This window comes from Hippopotamus amphibius, chromosome 2, assembly GCF_030028045.1.
Source record: "Hippopotamus amphibius kiboko isolate mHipAmp2 chromosome 2, mHipAmp2.hap2, whole genome shotgun sequence".
In the NCBI taxonomy this organism is placed as follows: domain Eukaryota; kingdom Metazoa; phylum Chordata; class Mammalia; order Artiodactyla; family Hippopotamidae; genus Hippopotamus; species Hippopotamus amphibius.
This window is the reverse complement of record NC_080187.1, coordinates 84,807,175-84,827,010: the sequence shown is the minus strand read 5'-3', so window position 1 is coordinate 84,827,010 and position 19,836 is coordinate 84,807,175. Positions and strand designations below refer to the sequence as shown.

The following is a 19,836-nucleotide window of genomic DNA, read 5'->3' as shown; positions in this document are numbered from 1 at the left end:
GAAGTCCTCTTCAGTTATTTCCATCTCTCATTTCTATTATAATTGTAGCTTTATCATCTGTCACACATACCTCCACCCTCACCCCACCCTGTACACTTCCTGATTCTTCTGGTACAGACTGGATCGGGCACTTCCTGAACCCAATTAGGAGGAAATTCACATGGCAAGAGTCAGTGAGTACCCTAGGCCACACCTGTTGGGAAACCACTTTTCACATGATAGTTTGGAAGACTAAGATCATCACTCCTTCCTCTCTAAAGATAGTTGTGGGAACAGCAAGTTCTGATGGTCAAAGGTTAGGTAAAAATTAATCCACAGTGGGGACCGCACCCCATCAGAAATTGCAGGTGTAGCAAAGAAAGTGATGCACAGGAAAGATTAAAAAAAAAAAAAAAACACATGAAGGAAAAGGCTAGCATACTTGATGAGGAAAGGGAAAGAAGGAGCCCTTATCCTGACCCTTTTCAAAGAGACATGAGTTGGCATCTGTCTCCTCATTTATATTGGAAGCCTGAGGCTTTATGTCACATGGAAAATGCTTTTGATTTCCTATAGCTTTGCCCACAAAGAGAATATGCTTTGCGATTAAGAAAAAGGGTCAGCATTTTGTGGTTGTTTATGGCACATGTTTATGTACTCTTGCCTTTTCTTGTTTAAATACAACCCAAAGTAGAGAATAGAGCCCCCACAGGAACTGCAGAAGCTCTATAGCACGTATAGTATAAAACTAAATCAGTATTTCAGAGGGCATTTATGAGGAAGCCACAGGAAGGAGTATAGCGGTTCTTTGGGCTGGAGTGAACATCCGTAAATTTAAAAAGACACCAGAGCATAAGTGACCCTTGAAATAGTTGGACACAAAAGGCAAGGCAGTAAATCTCCCTGCCTAGCCACTGCTCCAAGCCACAGCAAGCATTCAGGCACAGGCTTATTTTAAGACTCCAAATAGGCAGGAAACGGGAACCTTGGGAAACTCCCTCACACTTGCCCCTGCCCTTTCCTGGCACCAGGACACAGTTCCCAGGCCCATCTGCCCTCCTCACCATGTTTAACAGGAATGACGTGAATAAACTGGATGCCCCTGAAATAGGCAGGTATTGAAAGTCCATCAGTGGGAAAATGCAGAACTCTACCCATTCCCTAATAAATCCTTCCTCAACCCTGAACCGGCTCTTGAAAATATCCATGCTGGTTCTGTGCCTCCTTGTGTCTGTGTGATGCTAGATGCAGCTTTACAGCAGTCTCAGGACTCAGAGGCACATGGTAGAAAGGAAGACAAGATCAGGACCTAAGCCCTCCTGCCTTGGTTCCCAGGACACTTTGTAGAGCAGAGTAGAGGGTACCTCAATTAGAAGACCCATTGTCGAATCCTTAGCATCTGCTTCCTCATTTATAAATAACTGTCTTAGTCTGTTCAGGCTGCTATAACAAAAGCCACAGACTGGGTAGCTTATAAGCAGCAGAAATTAATCTCTCACATTTCCCGAGTCTGGACGTTCAGGGTGGCCAGCATGGTCCTGTTCTGGGGAAGGCCCCCTTCCTGCTTCACAGGCAGCACCTTCTCACTGTGTCCTCACAAGGTGGAAAGGGCTGGGTAGGGATCTCTGTGGGGTCTCTCTTACAAGAACACTGACCTATTCGTGAGAGTGCTCGTCTTATGACCTAAGCAAAGGTCCCACCTCCTAATACCATCACATCGGGCATTAAGATTTCAACATATGACTTTGGGGGGACGCCAACATTCAGACCATAGCAATAATCCCTATCTCACAGAATTAATTATACTGAGAATTCCATGAGATCTCTTATGCAACCTGCCCAGTTTGGTGCTTGGTCTAAAGTAGATCCTCATATATGTTCATTTCTTGCCTCTGTTCCTTCCCTGTTGTCTCAGCAAACCAAGAAGTCCAGTCTCTTCTTCACTGTGATCTGCCGCACGTTCTTCCTTATACGATCAGAACTTGTTGCCGTTTTGAGTACGAGTTAGTGGTTGAAAAATCACACAGGAGACAGGTGCCCTATTGAAGGGTTTCCTCTGTGTCAGGTTCTGGGGAGGAGGAAAGAAGCATGAGGTGTGTCCCCTGACATCAAGGAACGTCTTATCTAGTTAGAAAACATCAACACAGAGGGAGAGGTGAGAAAGCAGTATGAAGTAGATGAGGAGGGAGAATACTCTGTGGATTTATAATAAAAGACCAAGGTTTCCATCCTCTCCTAGAAGTTCTATCCCCATCTCTCCCTCTGTCCCAGGCTGTCTGTTGGGGTCTTGCCCATGCGCATTAGAGCTTGCACAGCGTGGTGGTTAGGAGCACAGCCTCTGGAGCCAGAAGGCCTGGCGCTGCCACGTGTCAGCCGCTGCATGACCTCAAGCGAGTTCTGGAAGTTCTCTCTGCCTTTGAGTGTAAAGTGGAGGTAATGACTGCCTACACCGCCGGGGTTTCTGAAAGGAGTAAGTTAGGTAATATGTGTAAAGCGCTTAGGACAGTGCCTCAGCATGCAGGAAGTGCTTAGCTACTGCTAGTCTTCATCATCTTGGCAGGACATGCTCTTTTCCCAGCCTGCCCCTTCTGGAAGTGGAGGAACCAGGAAACTGAAGAATACCCTAGGAGACTGTATTATAGATTTGAAAGTTTCTGAAAGAGTAAATCCTAAACGTTCTCACCACGAAAAACAACCTGATAATTATGTGAGGTGATGGAGGTGCTACCTAACACTATGGTGGTCATCATTTTGCAGTAAATAAATGTATTAAATCAATACTTTGTACATCTTAAACGTATACAATATTGTGAGTTGATTATATCTCAATAAAAGCTAGGGGGAAAAAAAAGAAGAATGCCCTTTGGGGCCAGGTCCTGGAGGGAGGGATAAAGAAGCTAGATTCAGGCCTCAGTCAACCTACCTTCTCTTTTTTTTTTTAATTAATTAATTAATTAATTTAATTGGCTGTGTTGGGTCTTTTTTTGCTGTGCGTGGGCTTTCTTTGGCTGCGGTGAGTGGGGGCCATTCTTCATTGTGGTGCACAGGCTCCTCATTGCCATGGCTTCTCTTGTTGTGGAGCACGGGCTCTAGGCACGTGGGCTTCAGTAGTTGCAGCACATGGTCTCAATAGTTGTGGCTCACAGGCTCCGAAGTGCAGGCTCAATAGTTGTGGCGCACGGGCCCAGTTGCTCTGTGGCATGTGGGATCCTCCTGGATCAGGGATCGAACCCGTGTCCCCGGAATTGACAGGCGGATTCTTAACCACTGCGCCACCTAGGAAGCCCCAACCTACTTTTTCTTTAACTGACCCATTTTATGCTGTTTATATTTCCTTTATGTATTTGCTAGTTAATTTAACATATTTTAGTCAAGTTCCCTTTGACAATTTCAGCCTATCTCAGATAAATTAAACAAGCAGAAGGAAAGAGCTTTTGCCCACTCATGAACCGAAAGGATGAAAAAAGCATGAATTTTGGAATAAGAGGTGAACCCGGGTGAAGTTATACAACCTTTATGCGTCTTCCTTTCTGATGACTGAAAGGGGTTGATAACCTGTCTCTCAGGACTGATTTGAGATTAAATGTGTAAAAACATATTGTAAGCTCTAAAGCACTCTATAAAACTTAGTCGCTGTCTTATTCCTGGGGTTAGAAGCAAGGATGGCAGCAAAGGTAGGATTTCTAGGGACCCCAAGGAGAAAGCAAAGCCTGGGGGGAAATGCTGGACCACTTGTGAAGCCCCCTTCTAGCCAAGAGCAGTTTCCTGACTTGCTCCTCTTGGCTACCCACTGGAATACAGATTGCACTGTTGTTTTTCAAAGGGACCTTAGGAGAGGATGCTGACTGTCCTAGAGAGTGTCGCTCATAAAATACAGAGAACTCACAGTGTCTGAGCAGACTTCATGGGGAAATGGGACCTAGGCAACACCACGAGGGAGGTGGTATTAGACAGGCCAAGAAAGGAACACAGGTGCGATTAGATATCCCTCCACGGGAGGCAGGGTGTACTGGAACACAGAAGACAAGGACCTGGTCTATAGCCAGTGCCTGGCCTCTGGAGTCCAGATGCCTGGACTCACTTGGGGTTTTGTGCCAACATATGACTATAATAGAACCAAAAATCAGGCGGGGTCTCACCTCCAATCAGTTATCTATTGCCATTTGTAGGGGTTTTCAGCCTTCCACCTTTTCATGTGTTGTACCCTGCTCTCGTTAGAAAAAAGTTGGAAAAGATGAGTTTGGCAAATATTGTGGAGAGCAAGCTTGTTTAACTTCTTACCGTAATTGGCTTCAGTTTTTTCTACCTTTTGTGGAGCAGGAGACTTACTACCCAGCTCCTGCTTTATGGTACCTTTAGGTCTTCTGGATAAAAGTATTGAAGTCATTCCCATCTCTCTCTCACATATACCCACACACACCCCTTAACTTCCTCTGCTTGTTTCCCAAGGTTGTTGGCACTGATAGTCTAACTTTAGGGCTTCCTTAGACCTTAAGCCCTCTGGAGTATTTTTTTTTTTTTTAAAGGTAGCCCATTTAATTTTTTACTTTGCTCTTAAAAGGGGAAGAAAAGAGCAAGGTATGGTTTTCTTTGCGGTATCAGTTTAAATATCCTTTTTTATGTCAAAAAAGTACCTTCCAGATACACAAGAAACTGGGAATGTTGGTTGCCTGTGAGGAGAGGAACCAGGAAAATTGGGGAAAAGGAGTGAGAGGGAGGATTTCAGAGTATTCTCTTTTGTAACCTTTAAATTTTGAATCATGTTTTAACTATTCAAGAATAAATGAATAAAATCTGAACTGGAGACTAGCTCAATTCCAATAGGTACCAAAAACACCATGATTTCTTAACCATCACAGAACATATGATCTGGGCCTCCCATCTCATGGAAATATAAAGCTAACCACTTGGGAAAGCACCCTCCCTTTGCTGCCAGAAAGGAGAGCAGAGGAGGGAGCCAGAATGACATTTTGCACCCTTAAAATCCCAATACGGAACAAACTGGTAGAGCTGAGTTTTGTTTTTCATTCAACGTTTTCGTGACCATTCTGGGACAGACTTTGCCAGGACACCCCCATGCTAGGACTGCAGGTAACATTCCTGAAAATAGAAAAAGGTTTGCACTGTCTTTGAAAACGTATACAGCTTAAAAAGGATTTTGTTGACCATCTGCTGTTCCCTACCCACTTTAGCCTATGAAAGCACATCTTAGAAAGTAGATTGGGCCAGAGGTAGGTTAGGCCAAAGGAAGAAAGGATGATAAGCATAATTGTACCCTTATTCTAGAAACATAACCTACTAATATGTCTATATCTGTTTGCAGGTTCAAACTCTCTTTTATCCTTCACCTTTAATACTTTATCTCTGAGAGGTATGTAGAAAGACAAGTTTCATTCCAAAAACATTCTGTCAAGCATCTTTTTATGTGAAAAGCCATTATGATTATGGAATTCTTCATTTCTCTGTTGGCAGTGCCTGCTCAGAAATAATGAGCTCCCTATAACTTTTGTTGCCAAGGAGATAAGACCAAAAATTCATTCAAGGCCCTTTCTGGAACATGGCAGTGACCCTTGTATCTAATGTGCGACTCTTTGAAATGCTATCGAGAGAGATAAGCCAGCACAAGCTTGAGTGTCTGTTGTCCTGCCAGCTTCCTGAGAGCAGAAAAAGAATTTAGGCGCAGAAGAAAATGACCACAGTGTTCCTATATGCACAATAAACACTGAACCTCCTCTTAATTCTTCTCCTGGTAATCCTGCTGTTCTTGACTTTAAAGAATTTTCGCGGCATCTCAGATCCTTGCTGAAAGCCACAGTTCAGAGACTGACTCATCATTACGAGTTCAGAAATGCCTAACAGGGAGATAAAGACTGCCTGGAGATTCTGCTGAAAATTTTTCTTTTAAGCACATTAAAATCATTCCTAAAATGGTGTCGTTGCAGTGAGAAAAAAACATTATATGAAGTTAAATTAGAGGTAAAATAAAGTAAAACAAAACGTATTAAATAGGCTTTACAGAGCTTTCAATATGAGCTGTTTATATCTTAAAAAACCAACAGACACATCCTGTTCCATGACTTTTGAAGGATTTTCCCTCTTTTATCCACCTAGCTTCTCCTCTGAAAATGGGTCCTCTCTAGCCACCACAGACAGCTCAAAGTCTGTAACATAATAACTTTGATTCACATGCTGATGATTTCTTCTCAAGTCTTTAAAAAATAATTAAAATCTGAGTAAACATGTATAAAATGAAACTCTAACAACCCCACTTCCTGAGCCACTAACAGTTTTGCTGCTTTGAATGTTCACATTTAGCAGTTCTTCAACCCTCCAAATCCTGATGTCTTGGTACATAAAGCAGGTTTTTCTTTCTCCTCTCCCATGTTGTTTTATTCCTTGATTGGTAGAAGAATTTCTTTTTTCTTTTTTTTTTAAGAGTATTCTTTTTTTCATTTTATTTTATTTATTTTATTTTATTTATTTATTGGCTGCATTGTCTTTGTTGCTGTGCGCAGGCTTTCTCTATTTGCAGCAAGCGGGGGTACTCTTCGTTGCAGTGTGTGGGCTTTTCATTGTGGTGGCTTCTCTTATTGCAGAGCATGGACTCTAGGTACACGGGCTTCAGTAGTTGTGGCTCGTGGGCTCTAGAGCGCAGGCTCAGTAGTGGTGGTGCACGGGCTTAGTTGCTCCGTGGCATGTGGGATCTTCCCAGACCAGGGCTCAAACCCATGTCCCCCGCATTGGCAGGAGGATTCTTAACCAGTGCACCACTAGGGAAGTCCAAGAATTTCTTTTTTCATTACCATACTTTTATTTTGAAATAATCTCAACTTTACAAAAAAAAAAGCTGGAAGTGTAATACAAAGAACTTTCTCTACCTGATCCATTTGGGAGTGAGTTGATGACATGATACCCCATCACCAGTGTGTATTTCCTTCATGCTTTGCCAGTTGTCCCAATAATGTCTTTAATAGGAAAAGCAACCAGTCCCTAGTTACACATTGCACTTAGTTGTCATGTCTTTTAAGTCTTTTTCAATCTGGAACAGTTCTTCAGACTACTCTTGACTTTCACGATCTTAACCATTTTGAAGATTATGGGCCTGTTATTTTAAAATATGTTCCTCAATCTGGATTTGTCTTCTATTTTCTCAACAATTGTATTCAAGTTATGAATCTGTGGCAGGAACAGCACCCAAGTGATGCTGTTTTCTCGTTGCCCCCAATCACATGACCATGATTGCCATCGTACCATTACAGCTGATGTTAATTCCAGTTGCTTGATTATGGTAGTATCTGCCAGGCTTTTCCATCATAACGTTACTCTTTTTCCCTTGTGATGAGTATTTTGTGAAGATGTGCTTTGAGACTATGGTAAATACCTCATTTCTCACTAAACTTACAATGTATTCATTTATTTATTTATATTTGCATGGACGCAGGATTCCTGTCATATCCAGTGGGCTATAATCTACTGCTATCCTTTTACTATTTCGATGAAAAAAAAAAATTTCCCAGATTCAGCCATCGAAAGCCACCTTAAGATGACTCCTGTACCCTTTGATGTGCCCGTGCCATTCTTTGAGAACTTCATTACATTCTGGCACAACAAGATATTCCAGGCTCACCTTGAACTTCCCCAGCTCCACTCTTGGAGAACAGTATTTAGAAACCAAGATGTCAAGGTCAGGTCTTTTCATTGCTATTGGAGTGTCACTATTCTTGGGCCCCCTCAGTGCACAGAAGTAAAGAACATATGTGTATAAAGATGTATATGCATACACACATGCACAGACATGCTACATTTCTGTCTTTATACATTGGGACCCAGAGTGCTTCCCTGTATCTCCAGTTCTTATCCAGCACCAGAGGATTTATTCTATTTTTCGCCCTTTCCATATTTGTAAATCTCTGGCTTCCACTCTCCTTAATGTATTTACTTATTTAATCAAGCCATCTCTATATACCCAATCTCCTGTCACTACTGCCTCTACACCCACGCAGTGCTGGTGTGAGAATTTCTAAACAGCAACCAAATTGCTCTCAGGCTTTGAAGCTAAAGAGCAAAACAGGTGGAGAACAAGAGGAGTGGGTGCTGGAAGGCGCCCAGCCTTTATACTTTGTGTTGCAGGAAGGCTCAGCCTGGCCAGATCACTGATGGCTACCCTCTAGGACAGGCACTTTTTACAACATCAAATCTTAGGTGGCCAGAGAATGCTATCAAGTTTTATGATTCTGACTTTGAATGTGAGAATGCTATTGCTGGGACCCTTTCCCCTCCCATTTTCCAGCTCAGTAGTTTGTAACCGAGGGTCCCTGAGCTCTGCAGACTCTAAAGCCCCCTAATATGTGTGCAAGTGTGCTTTCCTCTGATGACAGAATCACAGCTTTCTTGAGATTCTCAGAGATCCGTGACACAGAAACATTAATTATTTGCTATACATCAAAGGTTAAAACTGATTCAATCTTTTTTTTTAATTTTAATAATGTATTTTACTTAATCCAATATATCCAAAATATTATTTTAAAATATAATCAATATGAAAATTTTTTTTCATTTTATTTATTATTTTTCTTGAGGTACACCAAGTTCAATCATCTGTATTTATACACATATCCCCGTATTCCCTCCCTCCCTCGACTCCCCCCCACCCTCCCCATCCCAGTCCTCCAAGGCATCACCCATCATCGAGTTGAACTCCCTTTGTTATACAGCAACTTCCCACTGGCTATCTATTTTACAGTTGGTAGTATATATATGTCTATGCTACTCTCTCACTTTGTCTCAGCTTCCCCTTCACCCCCCACCCCCCCAAACCTCGAGTTCTCCAGTCCATTCTCTGCATCTGCATCCTTGTTCTTGTCTTGTCACTGAGTTCATCAGTACCATTTTTAGATTCCATATATATGAGTTAGCATACAATATTTGTCTTTCTCTTTCTGACTTCACTCTGTATGACAGACTCTAGGTCTATCCACCTCATGACATATAGCTCCATCTCATTCCTTTTTATAGCTGAGTAATATTCCATTGTATATATATGCCACATCTTCTTTATCCATTCATTTGTTGATGGGCATTTAGGTTGCTTCCATGTCCTGGCTATTATAAATAGTGCTGCAATAAACATTATGGTACATGTTTCTTTTGGGATTATGGTTTCCTCTGGGTATATGCCCAGTAGTAGGATTACTGGATCATTGATTCAATCTTACTAATAATCAAAACAAATAAAAATTAAATATTTGTTGACTATGAGATTAGTAAAGATGAAAAATATTTATGAAATCTATATCAGTTTCCTATTGCTGCTGTAACAAAGTACCACAAATTTAGTGGCTTAAAACACCACAAATTTATTCTAACAGTTGTGAAGGTCAGAAGTCTAAAGGAGTCTTACTGGATTAAAGTCAGGATTGTTCAAGCATGTTTCTTCTGGAGGCTCTAGAGCAGCAGTCCCCAGCCTTCTTGGCACCAGGGACCAGTTTCGTAGAAGACAGTTTTTGCACAGACAGGGAGACGGGTTTCAGGCGGTAATGCAAGTGATGGGGAGTGATGGGGAGCCACAGATGAAGCTTTGCTCACTCGCGCTGCTCACCTCCTCCTGTGAGGCCTGGTTCCTAACAGGTCGTGGACCAGTATCAATCCACAGCCCAGGGGTTGGGGACCCCTGCTGTAGAAGGAAAGCAATTTTCTTGCCTTTTCCAGCTTCCAGAGCCACCTACATCCTTCCATCTTCAAGACTAACATCTGGTATCCTCACATCTCTCTCTGACTCAGATCCTCTATTCTCCCAATTGTTAGGACCCTTGCGATTGCATTGGGCCTACCTGGACAATCAAGGATAATCTCCCATCTCACCATCCTTTCTTAATCACAACTGCAATGTCTCTTTTGCCATGTAAGGTAACACATTCATAGGCTTCCGAGACTAGGATGTGGATATCTTTAAGGGGCCATTATTCTGCCTACAACCACAATAGCCAAGGATTGGTTGGCATGTACTATCATGCATTGTTACCCTAAACATAAGTTAGTATAACATTTCTGGAGGGCAACTTAGCAATATATACCAATATTTTTATTTTTTTAATTTTAATTTCATTGGAGTGTAGTTGATTTACAATGTTGTGTTAGTTTCAGGTGTACAGCAAAGTGATTCTGTTATACATACATTCATTTTTTTTAGGTTCTTTTCTCATATAGGTTATCACAGAATCTTTTTTTAAGGAACTGGGTTTTTTTTAATTTTTTTTTTTTATTTATTGGCTGTGTTGGGTCTTTGTTGCTGCATGTGGGCTTTCTGCAGTTGTGGAGCACGGGGACTACTCTTCATTGCAGTGGCTTCTCTTGTTGCGGAGCATGGGTTCTAGGCGTGTGGACTCAGTAGTTGCAGCATGCGGGCTCAGTAGTTGTAGCGAATGGACTTAGTTGCTCTGCAGCATGTGGTATCTTCCCAGACCAGGGCTCGAACCTGTGTCCCCTGCGTTAGCAGGCAGATTCTTAACCACTGCGCCACCAGAGACGCCCCTATCACAGAATATTGAATAGAGTTCCCTGTGCTATACAGTAAGTCCTTGTTGGTTATCTGTCTTATATATAGTAGTGTGTGTATGTTCATCTGAAGCTCCTGATTTATCCCTCCCCCTCATGTTTCCCCATTGGTAACCATAGGTTTGTTTTCTAAGTCTGTCAGTCTGTTTCTGTTTTGTAAATAAGTTCATTTGTATCAATTTCTTAATTAGATCCCACATATGAGTGATATCATATGATATTTGTCCTTCTCTGTCTGACTTACTTCACCTAGTATGATAATCTCTAGTTGCTTCCATGTTGCTGCAAATGACATTATTTCATTCTTTTTTACGGCTGGGTAGTATTCCATTGTATATATGTACCACATCTTCTTGATCCATTCATGTGTCAGTGGACATTTAGGTTGCTTCCATGTCTTCATCTGTCAGTGGACATTTAGGTTGCTTCCATGTCTTGGCTATTTGTACCAATATTTTTAAATGATACTTATTAGCCAAGTAATGCCACTTCAGTAACACAACCTAAGGAGATATTTGAATACCAAGATGTATGTACTGAAACAGTCACCATACCATAGTGTATATTAGTGAAAACTTGAAACAATGTAATCATTTATAAATAGAGGATTGACCAAATAAAGTTCTGATACATTCACATACAGAATCTTAAGCAGCAATTTAAGAGGATGATACTATATCTCCATTCATTGATGAGATTAGCTGAGATTTATCAATCTATCCAATGATATATACACACATATGTAAAGGAACAAATTCATAATAGTTAGGATTTTTTAATTTTTATATTTTTCTGAACATTTAATCTGTGATGAACATGCATTGGTATTTTAAGACAAGTTGAGCCTATTAAAAGGCAAAGAAGGTATTGGATTTATCTCCCTTCTCTTATGAAAATGGCAGTTGACTTTGGAGGTAAAAATACATCTTGCACAGGCATTTAGTGATTTTGCTACACTGTGTGTTCTCAGTGTACAGAAACTCTAATGATTTCATACCCTAGACAAGCGGATGGCCCTCGGGCCAAGTCTAGACACCACCTGTCTGTAAATAAGGCTTCATCTGTGCACAGCCGCACCCATTTCATTTATGTATTGTCTATGGCTGCTTTCAAGTTACAACAGCAGAGTTGAGTAGTTGTGACAGAGACCATATGGCCCACGATGTCGAAAATATTTACTATGTGACCTTTATTTTAAAAGTTTGCCAACTGCTCTAGGCTTCCTTACTGACAACAATGGCAAAAGTCTTTCTACTGCTTCATTTTTAAGAAATTGACAAAGAGTCAGATAGCAACATGGGAGCGCCTTATCATAAGCACTTTTCTTTCCTGCTACCTCTCCAAAGTCAGAATCCAGAAGAGTATTTTAGGGTGAAAAACCTTATTTCTCTACAAAAAAGTTCTTTCCTTCTCTGTTTTCTGGAGTTTCCCAGCTTTAGTCTTTCAAAAGCTCTAGGAGCAAAACTCTCGTGGAATGCTAATTGCACACTGTAAAATGGAGTAGAAGTGCCGTCGAGGTTACTGCAGGACATGCATAACCCCGCCCCTGTACTGAGTGTCCTTGCTCTGCCCAAGCCTGGACATCGAGGCTTTCATCTCTCTGTTATCCTTGGGATACCTTTGAGAAGTTCAGTGGGAACATCAGTTCTCATGTCCATCAGTTGTCCAGAGATTAAGTAAACATCCCTGTTTCAAAATGCATTTTCCTTCCTAGACCCTACCTTCACCTAGTGTAAGTGCTATGGAGAACACGGAAGCCCCCAAAAAGAATAACTTTGATCAAGAAGTGATCTATTCTCAGCAAAAGACCACATGTTCTGCCTCACTCAGGGCTAGATGGCCCTGAATCCTGGGGTTCCTAAGGAGACTGCATTGGTTTTAGGGGACTCTCAAACCAGATGATTCTTTCAAAGTTCAAAATTGGCCCCAGAGTTCTGAACCGTACTACCTCTCCCTTAAGCCTTCAGGGAGCCCACTGAATGCTCCAAGGGAGTCTCTGGATGTATATGACCGAGGCAGATCTGGGAACCAAATGCAAAGAGGATTAGGATCCAAAGCAAATCAATACTAGAAATATTGCAGGACAAAGAGGAAGCATTTGGACAGCGATGCCGTCTGCTCTTTAGATGCAAGTGGCATCGCTCCTGTGGCCTTTCCCCTCAGGGTGGTAGGTTTCTGACCTCTTCTTCAGAGGACATCTCTATTCATGGGCCCTTGACAAACCACACACTCTTCAGGCTCGGCTGCTAAAGGCCAGACATCACCTGCCAGAACACACGCCCCCCCCCCCCCCGCCCCCCAGCACAGTTAGCTAGCAGCATCCTCACAAACACGCCGCAGCAACACCTCACCTCACTCTGCTCTCTCCCTCTCCACAGCCCGTGTCCCTGCTTCGGCTCGCCTGCATCACCCCCACCCCACCCCCACCCCCGCCGTATTCCCTTCACTCACACTGTTGGTTATTTTCTTTACTTTGTCAAGAAGTTTCTAGAGCCTCAACGCCCAGGAGACCTTTATGGGGATAATAAATTCGGGAGAGGTCCCCACGCGGGCCCCGCCGCTCCCCGCCCGCCGCGGGCTCTGGAATTCCTGGTCAGCCGTGGCTCCTTCCTGCGGCTCGCCGCTGAACTCTGTGGCCTGCCCCGGGGAGGCCTCTCAGGATACCTGCTATGAATATTAGCCATTCCTCACATCCACTGCTGTTCTGTGGCTTCGGTTCAACAGAAGAGAGCTGAAATGGGGTGTGCACGAGGCCATGAGCAAAGGCTCTTTTTTTTTTCTCTTTCTTTTGAGTGTGTGGGGTTTTATTTCCTTTGCAAAGGCTCTGGCCCATAAACAGAGCCAAACCTAGGCTGAGTTCATGAAGGCATGTTGGCTCTGAGCTGCTGCTGGCTTTTTTTCCCCCCAGCCTAACCTGGATATTTTCTAGCGTGCCTCGCCATTGGCTAGAGTGAGGGGGTGGAGTCGGTTATATTACTTCAGGGAAGAAAATATGCATCGTGTCCACGGCTTTTACTCTGAAACTGTCCTTCTCACAGCAGCAGCGCCTTGATTATACAGAGCACGTCTTCAAAGTCCTGAAATATTTGCCATTTGGTGATGGTTCACCAAATGTGAACCAGCCGTCTCCTGCCTTACAGAATCTAGATTCCATGGGTGTGATCAATAAACGTACACAGAGAGGGGGTTCTGACTTAGGACCCTCCTCAGAAGTATGGTATGGCCCAAGTATGATCCACATTCTGGGTTTCATTCAAAGGCCATCTCCTCAGTGGATTGAAACTCCTTCCTCAGCCCCAGGCAGGCTGCATCCAGGCCTCCTCTGGTCACCCCTGGCTTCCCTCCTGCAGGCCAGGTAGCACCTGCCAGCAGCCTGAGGGTAGATTCAACCAAGGACTTATAAACCCATAAATTTGAAACTTTTTAAAAAATGCTGATGTGGGTTTTGTTTTGTTTTGTTGCTGATGTGTTTTTAAAGGTGTGTTTTTTGCCAAGAGCTTGCTGGCAGAGAAGGACACCTGGGAACTCTTGAGTATTACCCACTTGAGATAGCTTCAACCCCAATCAACACTACTGTGAATTTAAAGAAATCGGCCCTGTTTTCCAGAGCCCTCCCCCTAAGGTGGCCCAAGCGAGGGGGTAAGCACAGGGCTCAGCACTGCCGGACTCTAACTGAGACCAACGTAGTCATATTTTCACAGCCAAGACTGGATGTACGTGCACATCCTAAGTGGCACCTCGCCTTCCTTACCTCTAAGAGAGTTAACCAGGTCCTAAGGTGATGGATGAGGGCAGTGACCAAGCAATAAGCAAGGCATTTTGGAGACGGCAAGGCCTTCATCCAGTCATAAATCTGGATGGAGCTCCTTTTCATGCTGAGAAATATATCAGGTTCTTCCACCAGATGCCCAGGGAGATGGAGACAGTAGCATGCCCCCTGCCAATGGACACCCAAAGCTTGCCCTGGGGGAAAAAAGACATTTGGGGAATGGAAAATGGGCTCATATTTTTCCTTTTTTTCCAGGAATGTTTTAATGTTAGTTTTCTTTGGGCAAATGTACATGGGAATAGTCTTGGCCTGGTTATTCAACCAGCTTATTGGGAGGTCCCAGAAATCAGAGTGAAAATTAAAAGTTTCTTGTCTTCTCCCACAGCCTTCTGGGGTCCGGCTGACAAATGGGGAGTGAGGAACAGAGGTTTTTTCTGACATGAATTAATAATGTCTCTCAGCCTGGTGCCAGCTCCCACTCATTCCGTGCTGCTTCAGGGACCAGCTCTGTCACCCAGTGGGGACACCAAACCTGAAAGGAGAGGGAGCACGAAAATGCAGTGAGGCCACTTCCCTGCTTTCGTCCAGTCGCCCCACAGTCTTAGAGTGAGGCCATACCTAGCCTATACCACGCGCAGAACAGAGACCCCGCCATGAATGTTAAATGGCTGAGCGAGCATTTTCCAGTTGTGCAAAATTAAATTAAGGAAAGGACTCCCAGACTGACTACACCAAGTGCCAAGTTTCATCCCAGCACACATCATTTTTGTAGTAAGTTTTAACTCTGTGAAAAAATACAGGATTATAATGGAAACGCTGACAGGCCGGGAGCCAGCTCTGAAGTAATAATGCCACGTCTCTAATATTTTTACACAGCATGCCCTAATCTGCCACAGCTTTCTTCTCCTTTAGATAGCAGTTAAATAAGTGAAAATCCCTAGAGCACTGCTTTTCAATCCTCCTCTTTTAGGTGGTGTGTCCCCATTTTCCAACCATTCTTCCTTGGAAAGCTCTTTCAGTCCATTTACATTTTCCGCTCTGTATAATCAGTGTATCAAGCTCAGCCGCCTTTTTCTGAGCTGTTTGGCTGAGAAGGGAGAAGAGGGGGTAGAATATGCAAGTCTGAATTCTTGCCTTCTGCTCATTAAGGCTAAGAACTCATGAAAATAAACTCCGCATGTGTGACTCACATAAGTGACAGGCGGCTAATGAAGGCCTGGTTGGCCTGATCTATCCTGCAAAGAAGCCCACAAATCAAGCTGCCTGCCTATCTCTTAGCAGGACCAGAATTCTTGCTGACTTTAAGTTCTTCCACAAAAATATCTGGTGAGTAATGACCATTGTGAGTTCAGAGCTTCTTTCTAGACAGAAGAATCAGAGGCAGCCCTATCTCACCACCTTTCAGGTGAGCCAAACTCTTCCACGGAGGGTGCAAGGAAGTTGAGGTCCAGGGCCACCAGGCCTCCCGGTTTTCCATTCCCCTGTTTCCCTCACCTGATGAACTCAGGCTGCTTCCCTGAGTGAGGCTATTTCAGTTCCAGAAACTCATGTGAAACAGGAGACAGTGGGGAAGGAAGTCAGTGAGGTCAATTTGACTTAATCAGGGATGTCAGCTCATGGCAGGTGACAGCTAACCTGACTCCAAGCAGATACTATTTCATATATAATTTGATTTCTTGTTCCACACATCTCCCCCATTCCAAACTTTTATCCCTCTCCAGTTAATGTGGTTGGAAAAAAAAACAACAAAAAGTAGGTGAGACTAGGAGGAAAACCCTCACACATATGTGAACCCCCCCGGCTCTGGCTCTGGCTCAGCGTAGAGCTACAGTGGACCCAGCAATGCAGGCCTAAAGGCAATATTTTCTTTCACTGGTTAAGAAGGGGTGATAGAGAGGGGCTTTCTGCTGCCAGACCCTCATGGTCTAGGCAGCCTTCCCAGGCACTGCTGCCCCCTCAGCCACCGACTCAACCCAAGACCTGTACTAACTGAGGTCTGAGGAGAGAGAGCACAGCCATTCCCTGGTGATGGACCATTTCCTGGGGGTGGGCACTGAGGCTGGGAGGGTGGAAATGATCAATGTTCACGTAGTTGAGAGGGAAACAGAAAGAGAGATGCCAGCCCCTGTGGGAAACACTGTTAATGTGCTCCTGGAAGCAAAGGGGGAGAAGGCGTGGTTTGTAATTGGGCCTCTTAAAGGTGTGGAAGGCGTTAGCACAGGGTTTTTGGTGTCCTTACAAATGTCACCCAGAGAGCTTGCTCACCTTCAAAGAATGATTGATACTTCTCTTACTTTAACAAATGAGAAATGTCCGTGACAGAAACAAACCCCTGTGACAAGCCAGGTTTTCTCATTAGCAGTGAAACATGGATAATTATTCACTGGGAACATACACAGTGGGAATTCATGTTAGAGTCCTTCTTTTGACTCTTGCTGCTGGCAAACCTCAGAGACCACTGTGTACACACAGAGGCATGCACATAAATATGTACATAAAAGCACAAGGGCCTGCACTCCATGTGTGCTGAGGGGATACCAATTCTGAGTACAAAGAAAGTTTTTAAGAAGTTATGTGTTTAGTTAAAAGCACTGAAAGAAAGATTCATGATGGAAAAGGCAGATGACCTGCAATTTTGGTCATTCACTTTAGTTATAATTAGTTTATTTTGGTCTTTACTTTCCTTTTCCTACTGAAAGTAGACTTTTCTAAGAGCATTTTCAGTCCAAGACGAGTAGTCACATACATTCTCTGTGGTCAGTGTCTAGATGTGAAGGGAAATACAATAACCTATCTGGCAGATGGAGGCCACCTCAGTAAGGAGCGAATATTTAAGATTGTAGGATATACATTCAGCAACCTATACATTCAAAGATCCAAAGAGAACGAGAGGAATATACTCGTCTCACACAGAAGTCCAGAAAAACATGTCCCAGGAATGGTGTGTGGCAACCTACCACATCACCTAGAGACTCGGGCAAACAAACAAAAATTGTTTTAAATCCTGTTGCTCTGCCATCCTGAAGTATTGCACGTTTCTTTTTGAATTATGATTTTGTCCAGGTATATGCCCAGGAGTGGGACAGACAGATCATATGGTAATTCTGTTTTCAGTTTTCTGAGGAATCTCCATACTGTTTTCCACAGTGACTGCAGCAACTTACATTCCCACCAACAGTCCTAAGGTTCTCTTTTCTCCAAATCCTCTCCAGCATTTGTTATTTGTAGACTTTTTAATGATGGCCATTCTGACTGGTGAAGTGGTACCTCATTATAGTTTGATTTGCACTTCTCTAATAATTAGCAAAGTTGAACATCTTTTCATGTGCCTATTGGCCATCTGTATGTCTTCTTTGGAGAAATGTCTGTTTAGGTCTTCTTCCCATCTTTAGATTGGGTTGTCTGTTTTTTTTGTTGTTGAGTTGTATGAGCTACTTGTATATTTTGGAACTTAAGTCCTTGTTGGTCACATCATTTGCAAATATTTTCTCCCATTCTGTACGTTGTCTTTTCATTTTGTTTATGGCTTCCTTTGCTGTGTAAAGCTTATAAGTTCTATTAGGTCCCATTTGTTTATTTTTGTTTTATTTCTATTGCCTTGGGAGACTGACCTAAGAAAATATTGGTATGAGTTATGTCAGAGAATGTTTTGCCTATGTTCTCTTCTAGGAGTTTTATGGTGTCATGTCTTATGTTTAAGTCTTTAAACCATTTTGACTTTATTTTTGAGTATGGTAAGAGGGTGTGTTCTAACTTCACTGATTTACATGTGACTGTCCAACTTTCCCAACACCACTTGCTGAGGAGACTTTTTCCCATTGTATATTCTTGGCTCCTTTGTCAAAGGTTAATTGACCATAGGTGTGTGGGTTTATTTCTGGGCTCTATTCTGTTCCATGGATCAGTATGTCTGTTTTTGTGCCAATACCATGCTGTTTTGATTACTGTAGCTTTGTAGTATTGTCTGAAGTCTAGGAGAGTTATGCCTCCTGCTTTGTTCTTTTTCTTCAGGATTGCTTTGGCAATTCTGGGTCTTTTATGGCTCCATATAAATTTTAGGATTATTTGCTCTAGTTCTGTGAAAAATGTCATGAGTCTAGGAGGGTTATGCCTCCTGCTTTGTTCTTTTGCTTCTGGACTGCTTTGGCAATTCAACCAGCAGGAATTTTTAAGTTGGACAGATTATAAAATATTTGAGGAAACATCTGCAAATAGCAGTTTGGAACAGCATTTTTTTTTAACTTTTTTAAAACTTTAAAGAAGAAGCATAAAGCTGAATAAACAGAATATGTGAAAAGCAATTTTTTGGACACTTAAGTCATTTCTGATGGTCAGTAATTTCATATTTTCCCTTTTTTATTATGGATAGTTTCATATACACACAAAGTAAGCAGAGCAGCATAATAAATCCCATACACTCATCACCCAACTTCAACAACCTCCTGCCATTCCTATTTTGTTTGTATTTTTACTAACTTCTCACCCTCATCCCTACTCAATTATTCCTTTAAATAAACTTTACATTTATTAAAATGCACAGATTTTAGCCATACAATTTTGACAGATATACCCATGTAAATACAACTTTGGCTAACATATGTTTGACCACTTGGGTTTTTTGGGGTTTTTTTTCAGTCTTTTTTCTCTCTTTGCTTCAATCTAGCTAATTTCTATTACTACATCTTCAATAGCACAAATCCTTTTCCTATAGCACAAATCCTTTTCCTATTTAATCTTCTATTAATCCTATCCAGTGAATTTTTCATTTCATAAAATGTTTCTTTTCTAGACATGCATTTGATTCTTTTTATAACTTCCACTTTCTTACTAGGTGCATGTTTTCCTTTAAATATTTAACATTTTTAATACCCTGTTTTAATATCATTGTCTACTAATTCCATCATCCTGTCATTTCTAGATCTGTTTCCACCGACAAATTTTGGTCTTGGTTATGGGTCATACTTTCCTGCTTCTTGACTCGTCAAGTGATATTTGATTGAAAGCTAGATGATGTAAATTTTGTATCATTAAGTGTTTGGATTTTGTTGTCTTCTAGTGATCGTTGGATTTTCTTCTCTTAAGCAGTTAAGTTATTCAAAGTTTGATCTTTTTGAAGTTTGTTCTTAAGTTTGATTAGAGCAGGTCTATAGTACCCTTTACCCTAGGGCTCTTCTGGGGTCTCTACTGAGTTCCTCTGATGATGAACAAGAATATTGCACTCTGGCTGGTCAGAACGTGAAGTCCTTCTAGCCCTAGTTGAGCTTTGGGAAATAGTTAACTCACAGCTCCCTGGTTGATCTTTGGTCAGTCTTGCAGAGTTTCACTCTATGCATGTACATCTTCATTTGGGAAAAGACTCAAGAGGAATTTATGCATATTTCTGGAGCTCTTTTTCTGCATAACACCCTCATTTCCAGAATTCTGCTCAACTTCTGGCTGCCTCAACTTCATTGAGATCTGTTCTTTGTCTCACTAATTAATCCAGACTGTCATGCTGTGCTTGGGATAATCCTCTGATTTGGGTTGGATTGTGT

At 42.3% G+C, this 19,836-nt stretch overlaps 1 protein-coding gene across 9 annotated transcripts in view; it reads left to right on the top strand.

Annotated features, from left to right (window-relative positions):
• Positions 1–19,836, top strand: part of ADAMTSL1 (ADAMTS like 1) — a 953,154-nt gene that overhangs the window by 883,927 nt on the left and 49,391 nt on the right. The window lies entirely within an intron of this gene.